The sequence below is a fragment of the Cupressus sempervirens genome, chromosome 4 (genome assembly GCF_028749045.1).
Source record: "Cupressus sempervirens isolate cs-2001-9-10 chromosome 4, ASM2874904v1, whole genome shotgun sequence".
In the NCBI taxonomy this organism is placed as follows: domain Eukaryota; kingdom Viridiplantae; phylum Streptophyta; class Pinopsida; order Cupressales; family Cupressaceae; genus Cupressus; species Cupressus sempervirens.
Window position 1 is genome coordinate 39,508,916 of NC_143121.1, and position 19,167 is coordinate 39,528,082.

Sequence of the window (19,167 nt, forward strand, 5' to 3'; positions counted from 1 at the left end):
CTAATGATTTGGAATTAGATTAATTATTTGGATAAAATTTATTTATACAAATAAAATTCTTCCATTCATCTGGTGGTCCCACAAGTACTAAAGAATGGAGATCCTACAGATCGAGAACACAAACTATTTTGCAAAAACACTACTCCACGACAATTCTACACTCTAACACTGGTGTCTGGACAAATAGTGGAGCCCTAAATACTAAGAGATGCATGATCATTCCCAGTTTCATCAGATTGACATATAAACTGCTATATGGACTCTGGACATCTAGAAAGCTAAATATTTACCTGAATAGGGACAAAAGACGAGGGTGTTGTTGTTTGGGACGCTATCTTGGTCAGTCCTCTAGGTGGTATCTTTCAACCTCAAATGAGTCGATTGAATATTTGGGTGTGTGAGATATGCTAGAGACTAGCCAAATACTATTAAGTGGTGTTTACGAGAGAAAAAACAACAAATCTTGGATACCAAGTTCAAAAGAAGGTAAAAATTAACAAAACAATAAGATCATTGTTTCTTAGCTGTTGAAATCTAACTTGTAAGACAATGTTTCTTAGCTTTTAAAACCTAGCTTGTATCCTATGTATTCAAAATCTAGCATCTCATACCCAAACAAAACATGACAAGATGGAATCATAGCTAGAATAAACCTAAAGCTAACCCTAAATTCTTCTCAAGGCAGCACTGACAAAAATTATGGCAAATAGAAGATCTTTTCCCATGCATGGTATGACAGTTGCACAAAAATACCCATAGCCCTTGCATACCACAACATCTCTGTTAGGAATTGGAAAAGTACATTTCCTCTCGCAGAAAAATGTTTCTTGACAGTTCACAACGTCTAAGACCTTTTTTGTGGAGCTAAAAGATGAAGAGGACAAAGATAACAAAGGCATAATTTATGAGATTGAACTAATGTCAAATTTATGAATTACGACAGTAGAATCTGAAGAGAATGCCATGTTTAAATACATACACTAAATTTCATAAGCATAAGATACCAAAAAGTCTTGCATGGGAATGTACCTAGTACAATCAATTATGAGAAGTTGTGATGACATAAAAATGCCCATCAGAAGCAAATAGTCTCAGAATGAGGAAGATGTCAAGATTTTCACAGTTGAGAGTTATGCCATTTTAACCAACTTATGTCACATTTAGAAAAATCTCCAAAGGCTATATGGCCTCACAGATTTTACTCACATAGGAAAAAAATCACATTAATTTATTTCATGTGAAAATTATAGCATAAAGAATATATCTATCCCTCCTTTCAAAGTGTCAATTTAGATATTACTATCCACGTTTAAGTTTTGCTCTCTCATTTCTTGACAGAACCATCTTGAGCTCTATGAGGAAACTACAATCTGAAAACTAAATAGCTAGGAATCAGTCAGGTAGCTAAATGATGGTCTCATTCTAGTTAACTTCACTGAATGATAGACAATCAAAAAAATTGATTTAAAAACATCTTACTGAAGCTCATAGTCCTTGCCAAAAATTTAAAGAAGATTATAACATATTCACAAGTAAAGCTTTTATATTTTGTATTTTACATCAAAGCCATACAAAAGCCATCAAAAACCAACAATGGAAAAGCACCAACATCCAAACAAATACATGCATGACTAAATAGTAAACAAAGTAGCATGTGCATTTAACTTTCTATATAATGCTTGACAAGAATGACTTCACATAATTTATTAACCCCATTCAAAGCAATATCACCAATCATAAAGTGACAACTTAGCCAACTAAAACCTCTGATCTAGGGAGACTGTACTTACCCAATCTGATGCAGAAAGAATTGAATGAAGATTTGGTATTGAATCAGCACTTTTAATCTTCACAGTCACATGGATATCCGCACCACAACCTTCACATAATTACAAATACAAATGCATTGATATTTTATACTTTTTAAATTTTGATTTAAAATATAAATTAAGGGAACATGCTATATCAAGCCCAATACTATCTGCAAAGGATTATATTACACTAGAAAGTTAAAATTTTGCTTCAAAAGTTTACTTTTAAGGTAATCTTTCAACTCATGCACCACGTTAGCATCTTTAACAAAGGAAACAACATAATAGTCTATGCCATTCTCAACTCCAAATTTAATATCATCCCAATCTTTATCTGCAAAAAAAAAAAAGACAAGAAATAGATTTTATCAAATACCAAATTAAGCTATCTCAGATGCTGTGTTGGTCAAAACAACTCATCACATATACAAGCAACAAAAAAATAAAAATATTACACATATTTCAAGATTGATAAACATATCATTCAATTATATTCTAGGTATCTTCAATCAATCAATATTAGGTAACAAAAAGGGAAATCACAATGAAATCAAAGTCCCTAAGAAAGAAGCAGATTGAGATGTATATGTCAATAAGCAACAAAAATCTAATTTTCTATGCATGCCTGAGAGTTGATAAAATGGTCTTAACCTGTAATGGAAGGTAGGGTAGCACTTTTTCCATGCACATTTAAGTGTCATCGTAATTTAAGCTCTCCTCCATCGATTACTTCACAAATTATAGAATCTGATGTTTTTGACTTCACTTGCAATGACATCATCCCCCCTAGAGAAATTCAAATAACGACAAGAAATAGAAAGCTTTGAAAATGTTGCGAATAACATTAGTAACTTTGTTCTTTTCAGCTAATAAATGAATTTTCAAGCCAGCACAAGAGAACGTACCATCAAAAATTAGTGTGTCTCCTTTCTCCACATCATTCACAAAATCATCATAATTCATGCTTACACAGTCTTTAGAGCCCACTCCTCTTTTGATTGTGAAAGTAAACTCTTGGCCCTTTGTGAGCATGATAGGCTGTGGTAGATCTCCACTTCTAACTTCAGGGCCCTACAATAAAATGATCTTTTAATTTATTGTTTGAGCAAAGGATTAACTCAAAAGACATATCAAAAAGGGGGTTGTCTGATAAATTGCACCTAAAACACAAAAAATGACTATTAATAATGTAGATGTATTTTAATTTAAAATGACAAAAAAAGTGAAATAGATTTCAAATCTACATCTTTTTTGATTGGCTAAAAGTGTTGCAATATGAAAATAACCCACATTATGATGTTTTCAAACAGTTAGTTCCAGCAACAACCTATATATAATAAAGGAGTTTCAACACCTATGCAACTCTAGATGAAAGAAAATCTTGTATGATCTTAAAGATTTCATGCATATTGATAATATTCTCCTATTATAAGATTTCATTCATATTGATAATAATAAACTTAGATATCGTTTATAAAACATACTCTCAGACATTAGCGGTAGCGGTAGAAAATGCTTCCTATTTAAATTACCTGCCAACAAAATAAGCATCTCACATTGCAGATTAAAGCCCAGAAATAGTTATAGCAAATGCATAGAAATAGATCTAAGCCTAGATCAAGATAGCTCAAGTCCATACAAAATGTCTCAATGATTGAGTTTCTATATATAGTTATCTTATTTTAGGGCACCAAAATGGGTTTTATCCCCTCACACAAGTAAATGATCTATTAAATTATCCTAGATTTGTAATTATAAAGCTTTGCTTCGAACAAAATGCCACAATCAAATTGTGAACTAGAGAATAGTGGAAGGCCACACAAGCAATTACTTCCCACAAATACTATGATAAGAAAAGATAATTCTCACACACTACTTGAGATCTGAAATAGAACAAGCTTCAGCAATACATTGCAATATATATATGGATCTTTTGGCACTGTTACTAAAATCGTTTACCTTCTAGGTAAGAACATAAGTTTGTTTCAATATACAAATCTTTAAAAGGAATTTCATATCAGAAAAAAAAAAAAGTAACAAGAAATAAATTAAATTGCAGTGCACTAGGAATAATATAACACATAATGAATACTAAACCTCAATTGAATAAAAGACTATACAGTGGCTTCAATAAAATTGATGCTACACCTAAACCATCACTTGTAGAAAGCTACTTGAAGATATGTAGTACAAACCATCCTAGAGAACAACCTCTAATTTTTAAAAACTTTCGCTTTTACTGGGTGAAGTTTTACTTTTTGCCTTGGCAAAGTCAACCAGGTCTTCAAACATCTTATCTTCAAGGTTAACTTGTTTGCTAGAAGTTAAAGATTATTGTGGATATGCATCATTGTAAGTTCCATCATGAATGGAGATGAAAGCCAATTTCCCTGACTAGATTCTTATAATGAATATATGAGAGCACTTCAATTTCAATCTTTAATTCTATTTCACTGTGAACTTGTAGAGATCCTTTCTTGTTCCTCTTTGTGCCCACCACTTAGCCCACATTATTGAGTGTCCTATACAAGAAAGTCTTATAGCAAGAAATTTGCCCAAGATTCTTGGAGTTGTTCCACTATAAGATATGATGAAATCATGAACTAATTGCCTATTATTTAAGAAAATGAGAAACACTATAAGACACTTTGTAGTGCTGCAATAATAGCCAAATCACCAAAGTAGGCATGCTTTTTGGATCATATTCTCTCTCAAACATAGAGGTAACATGCATTTTAGTGTCGATCACATTGATTCCCTGATCCTAACCGTTTGGTTCAACAAACTCAAAATTTGAAAGTGTCTAATCAATGAAAATTCCAACTATCAATCTCATAGCTAAAACATCAATCTCAAATATTTGAATAGAAGAACCTAGAAATATTCAATATATAGCAAAGAACAGAGCAAGAATCAAACATATAAGTAAATTAATTTTAGTTGGCCGATGTAAGTTTCCTAGCCAACAAAAAGATAGTCTTGGGACGTCTTATACTAAAATTTGGAAAGTGTGTTCCAATAGTTCATCAATGACACATTCAAATCCATTTGCCACAAGATATTCTAGAATAGTCAATGCCTTGAAATGACAAAAGATGAGTTTCTTAATAGAATGTTTTACAACTCCAAAGGTGCCATAAGATGAGAACAAAATCAATTTTGTAGTTTTAACAGAAGATAAAAAAAGGAACACTTCCATTGCAAAAAAAAACATTTTTTTAAAAATTACAAATGTCAGCTCAGGCAAGTCATATAATGTTTTTGACTTTTGGCATGAACCAAGTATATGCATCTTGAAATTACTAACTGCCAGAGAAGGATCAGAACAATCTACCTTGTAAACATGATGCCAATTTTTGCTGGTGTCACTAACCCTTTTCCAGAGAATACCCATAACCAACTGGCTTTCATTGTTGCATCAAATACAAATTTCTTTATCCATTATTTGTTGGATGACTGCCAAAAAGAAATGTAAATCTATGTGAGAGCTTTGATGCAAAACCCTAAAGATTGTCTTACAAATTTCTTGTAGCCTGAGTAATCTTAGCCATAACTGTCCCATGTGGACCCCAAGGTTCATCACTTGTTGCATCAAGTAGCTACAAAATAAAGAAATTGATCTATGAGTTTCCACTTTGAAATTCCAGACAAAAAATATCATAAGAGATTTAGCTAAAAATGCACAAGCTTCTTTCTAAACTAAAAAGTGTTCTTAAACCCATGCAGTCAAGATATCCCATGTCAACTTCAATTGTTGTGGACTGTTCTTTGTCATTTAAAATTTCAATTGCTTTCAAAATGGTACTAGATGATTTTTCATAGCCAACCTTCGGGCTGAAAGAGGAGTTGCACATGAGTGAACTCTATCTCTTTTTTAGTTAAAACTTTATCTGTGTAGCTATATTAGAAAAATCCATATAATGTTCTAAAGAATCCATATTATAGGTATTTATAACATCATTACTAGGACAATGCTATTGATTAGGATTATGTTGTACTTAAATCAAAAAAAATTATATGTATTCTACATCTTTCATCCTTAGTTTTAACCAATGACAGGGAAAAGTCATAAAATGGTGTCAATAAATGATGGGAAAAAATCATCAATAAATGAAAGAAAATAGTCATATTAAATGCAGTCTGGCCATTGCTTCATTTCTTTATTAAAAGTTGACAAATACAATTGATTATTAACTTTTCACTTAATCCAACAAAGTACATCAATAGGAAGTTTGTTGACTTGTGTGTCTTTAACTAAAATTGTACAAAACAATAACTAGAATAGACTATCTATGTTTACATCACAATATACATTAGATTTTTTTGTACAAAACAAGATATTGTAAATTCAACTTAACTCATAATACATGCAATATGCCTAAAATCCAAGGTGCAACTTAAATTTGATCCAGTATTTATTCTGCAAGATTAACATCTATTGCTGGAACAATATTGAAACTACTACCATACATCAACCTACAAGTTAAGGTTGCCCATATCTTAACCTACTACACATGCTTTTAGAGCTGCTAAGTTCAACTACCCAGGTTTGTTACATCAGCAATACTAAAGAAAATCCAACTAACATTGAGATGAGTAAGACTCATTTAGTCATCAATCTGCTGCTATTATGGTTTAAGACCAATTACAAAAGTCAAATAGCTACTGCTTAAATGAATTGACTATTTCCAAACTAATTAAGTGCCTTTTTAATAGTGACCCTCTTGAGTTGGCAAGGTGATTTGGGGGTCTCAGTTGGGGTCTCAAAACTTCTTAATGTCAAACTTCTAAACTTAAAATAAAAATAAAAATGTCATCATTAACTCTACAATCAAGGAATGAGCATTAAATACTTCTGATCCACAAATAATAATAATTTGGCAAAGAGAAATTTGGTGATTCTTACCAATACATCGATAGTGATCACAATGAGGATGAATCGAATTATGAAATGACTCTTCAATAACAAAAAGCAGAAAAATGACTTAGAATCAATTGAAAAACAACACATGATAATCTGATCAACTACATAAGAACTTCATTCAAATCAGGTCAAGTGACTTACACAAAGATTTTGCATGATTTTGTTCTGCTATTGAGAATGTTGACAGGAAAAAATGACCATAGGTTGCTAGATGAATATTATGACCCAACTAAAGAAGAAATATTTTTATAATGAAATGAATCAAGACTGTTCTTCTGCAACTGCTGCTCCAATCCATAAATGCCTATTCATAAATAGGTAGCATTTATAAAATGTATAATATATGTCTAAAATGGTGATTGATAAGATACAATCCATAAGTAGGATATATTTTAACATAGCAAGTCAATTTGTGATATTGTTATCAGGATTTAATTGTGTGATTTTTGAGTCAAACTCGTCGATACATATTTAATGAAATGAATGGAACCCATCTCTCATGAGAATCAATGGAAGAATTAGCACTCATTGGATCTAGGTGATGCTCACAGAGGTGAAGCACCAAGACTTCTCAGGAGGTCACCCATCCCGGTACTACTCCAGTTCTAGCATGCTTAACTACATAGTTTCCTCCATGGCTAAACCCTCTCTACTTGCAACTCCATTTGCAAAACCTTCACCAAGTGTTGTGCCTTATGAACCATTCAATAGAAAGCCCCTTAAGCTCATCAATTGATATGTAGGAGATATTTTTCCATAGCAAGTCACATTGTGATATTGCTATCAGTATTTAACTGTGTGATTTTTGAGTCAAACTCATTGACCCATATTTCATGAGTAGTGGTTCACTAAACCCATCTCTCATGAGAATGATTGGAACACTTAGCACTCATTAGATCTAGGTGATGCTCACAGAGGTGGAGCACTGGGATTTCACAGGAGGTCACCCATCCTAATACTACAGCTTGAGCACACTTAACTACAAAGTTTCCTAATAGCAATATCATAATTTTTTTTTTAAATTCTTAACCCTTATATTTTTTTGCAATAGCTTGCTAGTTCATCTACACTTGTGAGGGATTGGATCACACACTCTTGGATCTACTTAGTAAAGTGCAATTGGCTACACTGAAAAAAGGAAAAGGACTTAGTTTACGTGCATTCAAATCTACTGCTCCTTAAACAAAGTGGCTAAGAGGGGACACAAGGGACTGAGATAATAAGCCCATAACATATTGACTTGGATCTTCCACTTCCCACTTTGCTGCACTTGATGTTGATGATGACTATGGGAAAATTTGTGGGCATTGGAGTGCTAGTGCCAATGCCAATGCTAGTGGAGCCCTATTTGTGGTTCTTCTAATTTACCACTACCTATATCATCTAATATAGGTGGTGATGATATTTTGTAAGTCCCATATTATTTTTTTAAAAATGATGACTCACTGTTGAAAATTGACATTATCATTATTTAATTTTAATATATATTATAACATTTGAGTTTTACTAATATATCATTAGTATTTTGAACTGAAATACTGCTGCAAATATGCATATTTTATATTTTAAATGTTTTTGTATTGACGAACTCAACACCAGATTCTTTTTGATAAACTCCTCAAACCAGACCTATGAACCTGAACCCAAACCACTATGAAGGCCAGTAACTTAGATTTTAAGTAAACAATCTTTGAGAAATTATTTCTTTATGTGATGGCCCCATCTTGAGCATTGATTTCTCTTTTGGGTTTATACATACATTGTAGGAGTATCTTGCCTTTCTTTGACTTGTTGCAGAAAATTATCTCCTACTCATCAATTGATGAGCTTAAGCGACTTTCTAATGAATGGTTCATAAGGAACAATATTTGGTTAAGATTTTTCAAATGGGGTTGCAAGAAAAGTGGGTTTAACTAGAGGAAACTCTGTAGTTAAGCGCTCTTGAGCTGCAGTAGTACTGGGATAGGTGACCTCCTCAGAAGTCCCAGTGCTTCACCTCTGTGAGCATCACCTAGATTTAATGAGTGATAAGTGTTCCATTTATTCTCATGAGAGATGGGTTTGGTGAACCACTACTCATCAAATATGGGTCAATGAGTTTGACTCAAAACTCACATAGTTAAATCCTAATAGTGATATCACAATTTGACTTTTTGTGGAAAAATATCTCCTACTTATCAATTGATGAGCTTAAGGGGCTTTCTAATGAATAGTTCATAAGGCACAACACTTGGTGAAGGTTTTGCAAATGGGGTTGCAAGAAGAGTGGGTTTAACCATGGAGGAAACTCCATAGCTAAGTGAGCTAGAGTTGGAGTAATACTAGGATGGGTGACCTCTTAGGAAGTCTTAGTGCTTTGCCTCTGTGAGCATCACCTCGATCCATTGAGTGCTAAGTGTTCCATTCATTCTCATGAGAGATGGGTTCAGTGAACCACTACTCATGAAATATGGGTCAATGAGTTTGACTCAAAAACATAGTTAAATCCTAATAGCAATATCACAATTTGACTTGTGGAAAAATATCGCCTACTTATCAATTGATGAGCTTAAGGGGATTTCTAATGAATGGTTCATAAGTCATGACACTTGGTGAAGGTTTTACAAATAGGGTTCCAAGCAGAGTGGGTTTAACCATAGAGTAAACTCAGTAGTTAAGGTGCTCAAACTGGAGTAGTACTGGGATGGGTGACTTTCGAGGAAGTCCTAGTGCTTCACCTCTATGAGCATCACCTAGATCCAATGATTTTTAAGTGTTCCATTCATTCTCATGAGAGATGGGTTCACTGAACCACTACTCATGAAATATGGGTCAATGAGTTTGACTCAAAAATCACACAATTAAATCCTAATAGCAATATCACAATTTGACTTGTGCAAAAATAACTCTTACTTATCAATTGATACGCTTAAGGGGCTTTCTAATGAATGGTTCATAAGGCATAACACTTGGTGAAGGTTTTGCAAATGGGGTTGCAAGTAGAGTGGGTTTAACCATGGATGAAACTTTGTAGTTAAGCACACTCGAGCTGGAGTAGTACTAGGATGGGTAACCTCCCAAGAAGTCTCAGTGCTTCACCTTTGTGAGCACCACCTAGATCCAATGAGTGCAAAGTGTTCCATTCATTCTCATGAGAGATAGTTTCGGTGAACCACTAGTCATGAAATATGGGTCAATGACTTTGACTCAAAAATCACACAATTAAACCTTGATACCAATATCACAATTTGACTTGCTATGGAAAAATACCTCCTACTTATGGATTGTATCTTATCAATCACTATTTTGAACATATATTATACATTTTATTAATGCTACCTATTTATGCATAGGCAATTATGGATTGGAGTGGCAGTTGCAAGAAAACAGTCTTGGTTCATTTCATTATAACAATAGTTCTTCTTTGGTTGGGTCATAATATTCAACTAGCAACCTATGATCATTTTTTCCCATTAACATTCTCAACAATAGAAAATCATGTAGAATCTTTGTGTAAGTCACTTGACCTGATTTGAATGAAGTTCTTATGTAGTTGATTAGATTATCATGTGTTGTTTTTCAATTGATTCTAGGTCTTTCTTATCTATTTTCAATAGTAGTAGTTACATAGAGGGGATGCAGGGATATGCTAATAAACTTAAAAACATTTGGAAAATGCTTTTGTATAGTGAGTAGCTACCTCTGCTCTTTGAAGAACTATCCTTGAGTTTTGTTTTGTGTTGCTAATTTCATAGACACACCTATACAACCATTTGTAGAGCTTTTGCACAAGAAAATTTATCATATGCAAGGCTTGCTTAAATGCAACACAACACAAGATAGAATGCAGATATGAAAATGCTTCTTGTTCTAAAATGGTTGAACAGAGTGTTGGATCTGAGTAGCCCATCTACAATTTCATTTTTTTCACACGGGTTGTAGCAAATACAATTAAAAATTTGGGATAAAGTTCTAGATGCTTGCTGGGAGAAACAGTTCAAATTAGATAATATGAAAAGAAGATAATGGGTTCCAATCTTAAAGTCAATATATCAAATCAAAAGATCAAAGCTTGATGTATAGAGAATGATTCTTTTCCTATGTCTATGTATATACATGAGAAAAGATGGGCAAAATTTATAGGAAAGTACCGTGAATTTTTCAAATTCTTTTCAGTGGTATCTCCTTTGGGTACTTTTCTTTAAGGGGTCTACTGCAGGTTTTGTATTTTTCCTCATGGTATTGATTCTATTTGTTGACACATAAGGCAGTGATCTACAATATAGTAGATAAAAGCATTTACCAGCTACACTTAATGCATTAAGAGAATATTTATTGCAATTCAAGCACATGCAATAATTTTTATGAGTTGTTTGATTTGAAGGGAAATTTGACATTAGATATTTAGGTACTATCTTCCATCCTTCCATATATCTTTGGTCTTGGCCTAAAAAATAAAAGAAGATCCACACTACTTACCTGGATTCTGCTTCTAGCGACCAGCCAGAGAAACCAGAGATTTGATGAAGATCCACATTTATCAAACACGTAGCTTATTTCCTCCAAACAGAGCTTTGTTTCCTCATCTTGTGAGAAACTCTTTTTTGCTTCATGACCACAATCTTTGAATTGAAAAAGAACTTGTTTGACATAGAGCAGATGCTTACCATCATGACAAGTGCTTTTACATAGGTGACCACATTGGAGAAGAGCCCTACAAGGCCATGTGTAGAACAGAGGATTGAAAGAAGATGCATCTTTAATGCACAGAACAAAAGGAGGGTCGCAAGGATGTCTCAAATAATGAAAATATATTTCCTCGCTCAAACAATCCCATTCTTTGAAATCTAACAAAAAGTTGTGATTGCCACAGAAATATAGTGCTCCTCTTGCTCGTGATACAGAAATGCACAGTCTATTTTGCTTAGCTAGATATCCAAGATTTCTATCATCGTTGGATCTTACGAGGGAAACAATCACAATGTTATTCTCTGAACCCTAAAACCCCAACAGTAAAACATCAAACAACCACATTGACAATGAAATAGGGCATCGACCTTTTTCATTTTCAAAACAATATGAACATGGATTTTAAAACAAACATATTTTTCCTTGCATAGTGCGACCAATCTAAACCATTTTAATAGATGGTCAAAATTTTTGGTCGAAAAATAGGGTCAAACGTACTAGTGTAGCTAGTCTTGATTATTTCCAACATATATTATTGCTCATTGGTTCCAAGATTTACCTACAAGATGCATCACATATTGGAATCACATGAAGAAAAGGTTTAAATAATGATATAAAAGTACAAAATATGCACAAGTGTTGTTTCCATAATTGACACAAATGAATAAAGAACCATCTGTTTCTATAAGAGATTTTAGTGCAAGGTTTAACAAAATCATCAAGAGAATACCTGGTGCAAGGGCACCAACATGAGACAATAAGAAGACCTTCTACATGATCTTTATGCCTCCTAATATGGGATTTCAAATTAGGAGAGAAAATGTAGCAAATTTACAAGCTGCCCAAATGCTAGCTATGGAGATGGAAGATGACATGATAGCCATTGGTAAGTGGAAAAGAGAACTTCAATCTAAGACCATAGGTAATGCAGCTAGTACTTCAAATAATACAGATGGAATGCTCCAAAATTTATCTAATGAGGTTATTCCATTGAAGAAAAAAATTAGTAGGCCTATTCATTCTTTTCACCAACCTTATCAAGAAGGTTCTAGACATCTTAATGGAGGTAAGACTTTGCAAATACAACCTACTCAACAAAGGTTATCAATTGAGATTGCTCCAAAGAGACAATACATGTGTGTTTTCCACTTAAGGGAAGATCATGGTGGGGATACATGTGCTAACATGATTAGGTATAAGCAGATGGTGGAAAATAGAGAACAAATAGTGGAATATCCAAAAAGTGAAGATGATCATAATCCTTGTGGCGAATTTGAAAACTTTTATTTGGAGTATGAATCAAATTTAGAGACTATAGGGAATTGTTTTGCAACTCTAGATGGACCTTAGTTGACAGTAATGACTAGGGATAAGAAGAATAAAAATCAAATCTCCAATTTAGTTCATGCCAAAAATCATGTACCATCAAATAAAGAAACTAGAGATAGTGGCATGGTACCTTCAATTTCACAAAAGGAACACAGAAGTAAGTTATCTAATTCCTTTGATATAATACAATACTATGCAAAGGTGAGAATTCAAATATCTCCACTATATTTTTTGAAGTCTAACCCTGATCAACTCCAAATAATTGTTGAGCATTGTAGTAAAAAATATGGAGGTCATGATAGTATAATGCTAATATGGATCATCACAACAAAGCTAGCACTAGTGAAACCTCTTTGGTTGATGAAGATCTTACACTACCTAAGTTGTTTCAAGAAGAAGAGTATATTGTCTTCGCTACTTCTACCAATAAAAAACTAGACCCTTTTAACATTTCCTTGCTTATTAATGGAAATAGGTTAAGTAATTGAATCATAGACTCAGGGGCTTTTGATAATGTGATGCTTGCCTTTGTAGCTAAAGCTCTAGGTCTACCCCTAACTAAAACTTTTGGCCATTATTACTCAATGGATACAAAATAAGTACTCTTTCTTGGACAAATGAAGGATGCTCAAATTTCTCTAGCTACCTATCCTTTTGAAAGGCTAAAACTTGTCATCATAGTGGCAAACGTCCCTGAAAGTTATGGAATGCTCCTAAGTAGAATTTTTTGCAAGGACATAGGGGGAGAGATAAAATTGGACTGGTCCTATGCTACCATCCTTGTTGGGAATAAAAGAGTGAGATTAGAACTAGAAGAAAAAGCAAAGTTCACTATCCTAAAATCAGATAATCCTAGATCTCAAATCCTATATCAAGAAATGTAGTTTACTAATTATATAATATTTTTTGATACCCCTTATATTCAGGAAGAATCAGAGTAGACTAATGGTGAATAGTTTTGGACTTTAGAATTTGATGGCAGTTGTGCCAAAGTTGGATCAAGTGCAAGAGTGGTTTTGACATCACCTAGTGGAGAAACAACTTGTTTGGCACACAAGTTAGATTTCAAGAATACCAAAAATGTTGCAGAGCATGAAGCCCTTCTCCTTGGCATAATTGCAGAAAAACAAAAAGGGGTCAAGATACTCAAAGCTCAAGGAGATGCATAATTGGTGCTAAGGCAAGTGAAGAACCAAAGATTGAATCGTAATAAGGTTTGGGATGAGATTGAAGGTTTGGACGCTTTCTTTGCTATAGTAGTAAGGGAATTGAATTCAAGAGCTGACTCTTTGGTAGTCTCTACATCTTTTCTCCTACCACATCCTCACTTCAAAGATCAAATCTATGAATTGGAAGTTCTATTCAGGTCAATGTTCTTGATAATGAAGATTCTGATCTAGGTGGATCTAGGAAGGTCAAGAAAATCATAGTCTCAAAATGTCTCAAATTCAGCATGCATACAAAGAGCTCTAAAAATTGAACCCAATCCAACTTGAATAGGTGAAAAATCAGCTCATGTTCAAAAGTTATGCTTGGTCAAATTTTAGGTCAAACTAGTGAACTAGAGGTTGACTTCATAAAAAGAGGTGAAATTAAAGCATCTCAAAAGTAATCAAAAATGGTTTTCAAGTTGAAGAGCTTACGAAGAGCTTTCCAACAGTGTTTGTTTCATCAAAAATAGAGTTTGTATGTGGAAGATATGCTTGTTTGAAGATAGTAAAGAGATTAAGTCAAAATGATGATGTTAGCATGATATCAGTAAGTATAGTCAACAACTTGATTCATATGGACTAGTAACAAGTTGACACATGTCAAGATATGAGGAAACATAAAGTGTCACATGGCATCTGATTAGTAATCTTATCTAGTTTGGTTGATTTGCCTGAAACAAAATGTATTTATGAGTTTCTAACTCATATCCTTCCAAAGGAAGCTTTCCCTCCACACCACTAGAGCACCCGCAAATCTTGGGATATGAATTGGAATTATTTTATTTATTGTGTTTAAAATCATTTAGTAAACCACCAAAATGGCAGCTAAGTGCTTTGAACACGCAACCACTCCCTTTCAGTTACTCCTCCATGGCGATGAGTCGCTCATGATTTTTGGAGTATTGATTAGTTTTGTTATATTAATTTTGGTGGGCCAATTACATAAGTCTAAATTTAAAGTTTTTTTTTCTTTAAAAAATTATGTGGACCATTATTTAAAAGGTGAGGTCTTTTATGGGAGATTTCTTGATGCAAATGGGAGATATAAAAAATTCTAGTAAATATTATGGTTATCACCATAATAAGTAAAAATTTATGTATCACCATATTATGGTTATCCTTGTGAGAGATTTTTTAAACATGAAGACTCTATGAAGTATCTTCAAGTGCATAGGAGAGACTATGAATGCTCGAAGCTTGGAATTTTTAACAAAGAAACTTTGCTTGAAAAATTTAATAAAGTGGTCCTCGAACTGAGAAGTGGACCTAGAGATGTAGTCTTGATAGGGAAAACTTCATTATCAAAGTGTTTTTATCTCTTTATTGTCTCTTTCTTATTCTCTCAATTCATTCAATTTACTTATTATTTTATGTAATTAAACACATTGTTAAATTAACTGGTTAAACATAAATCTTCTTGTAATTTCAGCAATTTAAAGTACATACCACACAATTATAGCATGGATCAGGGATTAAATCTATATTTTGGATTAAGTTATAAAGCTTGTAAATCCTAGTTTATAGATTAAGTTGGTATCAAAGCCTGTTTTGTAGAAAATTGCAGGTGGTGAATGTTAACCAAGTTGAAGTTGAAACAAGAAGAAGGTGAACTTACAAAGTTCAATCCAAAGATTGGGAAAAGAAGAAATTTTCCATGAGTCATGGCATCTAAAAAAAATCTTTTTGAGTTTGATATGGAAGCCTTCTAGAGAGCTTTTGTGGAATTGAAAGCTTTGGTGGACATTCTTCTTCAAGAGAGGCATGAATGACAATTGAGAAAGGAAGACAAGGTTAGGAAGAAGGATGAAGCTAATTCTTCATCCAAAGATAATAATGGAAAAGGAGTAGGAGGTGGTAGTACCCTCTTGAACCTTGATCCCCATCTTCTTCTTCTACTACATTTTTTACTTCTTCTAAAATGAAACATGTGAAGACACCTTTCTTAAAGCTTGATGTGTAGTTTAATTTGCCTGTATATAGTATTAAATTTGATACAGAAAAACTAGATAATTGGCTTAAGCATATTGAAGTGTACTGCAAGATTCAAAATATTTTCGATGATTCTTCCAAAATCTAGCTAGCTACTCTCAAAATGGGAGGTAGTACATTAGTCTAGTGGGAGAGTAAGATCCAAGATGATCTTTCTACACACGGTAAAATCATTTCATCTTGGTATGAATTTACTTCTACTCTAAAGAAATAACTTTATCCTTTGATTCATATGCAACAAGCTATTATGGATTGGAAAAATCTGAAACAAGGTAAAGGGCAGTCTATGCAAGAGTATACACAAGTGTTTAGGAAGAAGGCTTTAACTCTTGGAATTCCTCTTTATACACAAGATACTTTGTTAACATATATAGGTGGAATGCATTCTTATTTGAAACATACAATATTTATGTTTAGTCCTTCTAACTTTGATGAAGTGTGTGTTCAAGCAACCCATATTGGAGCCAGTGAAGGAAACACAAGTTTTAGTTCAAAGAAGGAATTTGTTCCTCCTAATGGAAACAAGAAGGGAAAAAAAGTAGCCACAATGAAGAAAGAGGAAGGTCAGAAGCCTATGTGTTCACATTTCCAAAAGAAAGGGCATGCGGATGCAAAGTGTTGGAAATTGCATTCAAAGTTGAAACCAAAGTGGTTTAAGAAGGATCACAAAGGAAAGGAAAAGACTACATTTGTTGTTCAAGATCTTGGATCAAACTCTGATGATGAAACCAAGATATTAGTTGTGGGTTTGAAAGGTAATCTTTTGTTGATTCTACCACCAATGTTTCATGTTCTACTTCCAAAAGTCATGATGTTTCTAAAGATAGTAAAAGGTGTGAACTTTTTCATATAAGGGTGATTTCTAAGAACACTAAAATTGACACATTGAAAGATAGTGGGTCCCAAGTTAATTTAATTTTAAAGGAAGTTGTTAAACAATTGGGATTGGAAACTACACTGCATAAGAGACATTATTCTTTAGGTTGGGTGTGCAATGATAATTGATTGCAAATAACAAGGCAATGCAAGTTAAGATTTGCAATTACATCCAAGTACATAGATGAGGTTGAATTTGATATGGTTCCACTGGACATCTGTGGGATTGTGTTGGGTAGACCATACTTCTATAATATGAATGCTATCTTCTATAGGGAGCATAATAAGCATCATTTTTTTAAAGATGGAATTGAATACATTATAAGAGCTCATCATATGAAGAATCAAGAATCAATTGTAAATACAAGGCAATTGAAAATGATTGTAAATGCAACCAGTAGACTAACTCTCATGTCTTCCACAACTAATGAGGATCAGGTGCAAGCATAATCAAGTCTTCAACCAATGATGGTAAAAAAGGATTTGAATGACTCATTTCTAATGGTGTTCTGTGTAGAAGATCCAAAGAGTTGATACTATTCCTTTTTCATCTGATTATTCAGTGTTGTTGCTTCTTTTTCTACTAGTTGGTACTATGTGGGTGTTGGATGTAATGATGGATACTAGTGGATGTATAGTAAATTGTGTCTATAACTCTATTTCATTTCTTATGATGTTTGTGATAAGTTAGATATTCAAAATTCCAATAGGGTGCACAAGTTATACTATAAAAGTGAGGCAAACATGCCCTCACTTATATTGTATGTAAAAATAGACTTTTGGAGGTCCAAAAGCTTCTCAGTGGGAAGGAATGATTCAGGTGGATCTAGGAAAGTCAAAAAAATCATAGTCTCAAAATCTCTCAAATTCAGCATGCATACAAAGAGCTCTAAAAATTGAACCCAATGCAATTTGAATGGGTGAAAAAGGAGCTCATGTGCAAAAGTTATGCTTGGTCAAAGTTTAGGTCAAACTAGTGAACCAAAGGTTGACTTCATAAAAAGAGATAAAATTGAAGCATCTCAAAAGTAGTCAACAATGGGTTTCAATTTGAAGAGCTCATGAAGAGCTTTCCAACAGCATTCATTTCATCAAAAATGGTGTTCGTGCTTGTTTGAAGATAGTAAAGAGATTAAGTCAAAATGATGATGTCAACATGACATCAACAAGTACAGTCAACAACTGGACTCATATGGACCAATAATGAGTTGACACATGTCAAGATATGAGCAAACATAAAAGTCCTATATGGTATCTAGTTGGCAATCTTAACTAGTTCGGATGGTTTTCTTGAAACAAAATTTAGTTATGAGTTTCGAACTCATATCCTTCCAAAGGCAGCTTTCCATCCACACCACTAGACCATCCAAAAATCTTGGGATATGAATTGGCATTATTGTATTTATTGTGTGTCAAATCATTTGGTAAACTACCAAAATGGTAGCTAAGTGGTTTGAACATGCAACCACTCCCTTTCAATTACTCCTCCATGGCAATGAGCCGCCCGTGATTTTTGGAGTATTGATTAGTTTTGTTATATTAATTTTGGTGGGCTGATTACATTAGTCTAAGATTTAAAGATTATTTTTTCCTTTAAAAAATAATGTGGGCCATTATTTAAAAGGTAAGGTCTTTTATGGAAGATTTGTTGATGTAAATGGGAGATATGAAAAATTTTGGTAAATATTATGGTTATCACCATAATAAGTAAAAAATTATATATAAAAGGGGAGTTATTCTTCTTTGGAAGACAATTAGTCCTTGGGGGTAAAAAAATAGTCTTGGAGAATTTCTGAAGAGGTATTTTTGTAAAGGGAGGAATAATTTTTCCTTGTGAGAGATTTTGTAAGTAGGAAGACTTTGTGAAGTATCTTCAAGTGCATAGGAGAGACTATGAATTCTTGAAGCTTGGAATTTGTAAAAAAGCAATTTTACTTGGCAAATTTAATAAAGCAGTCCCCAAATTGAGTAGCAGACCTGGAGACATAGTCTTGACAAGGAGAACTCTATTATCAAAGTGTTTGCATCTCTTTATTGTCTCTTTCTTATTCTCTCAGTTCCTTCAATTTACTTATTATTTTATGTAATTAAACACATTGTTATATTAAGTGTTCAAACATAAATCTTCTTATAATTTCAACAGTTTAAATTACATACCACACAATTACTACATGGATTATGGATTAAATCTATGTTTTGGATTAAGTTATAAAACTTGTAAATCCTAGTTTACAAATCAGATTCTTGGTAGGTATTTGATGATGAAAAACAATTACAACAATTCATTAAAGGGGTAAAACCTTTTGCAAGGTTGTATTTTGAAGGAAGCACTAATTCAAGTGGTGATCCATTAACAGAT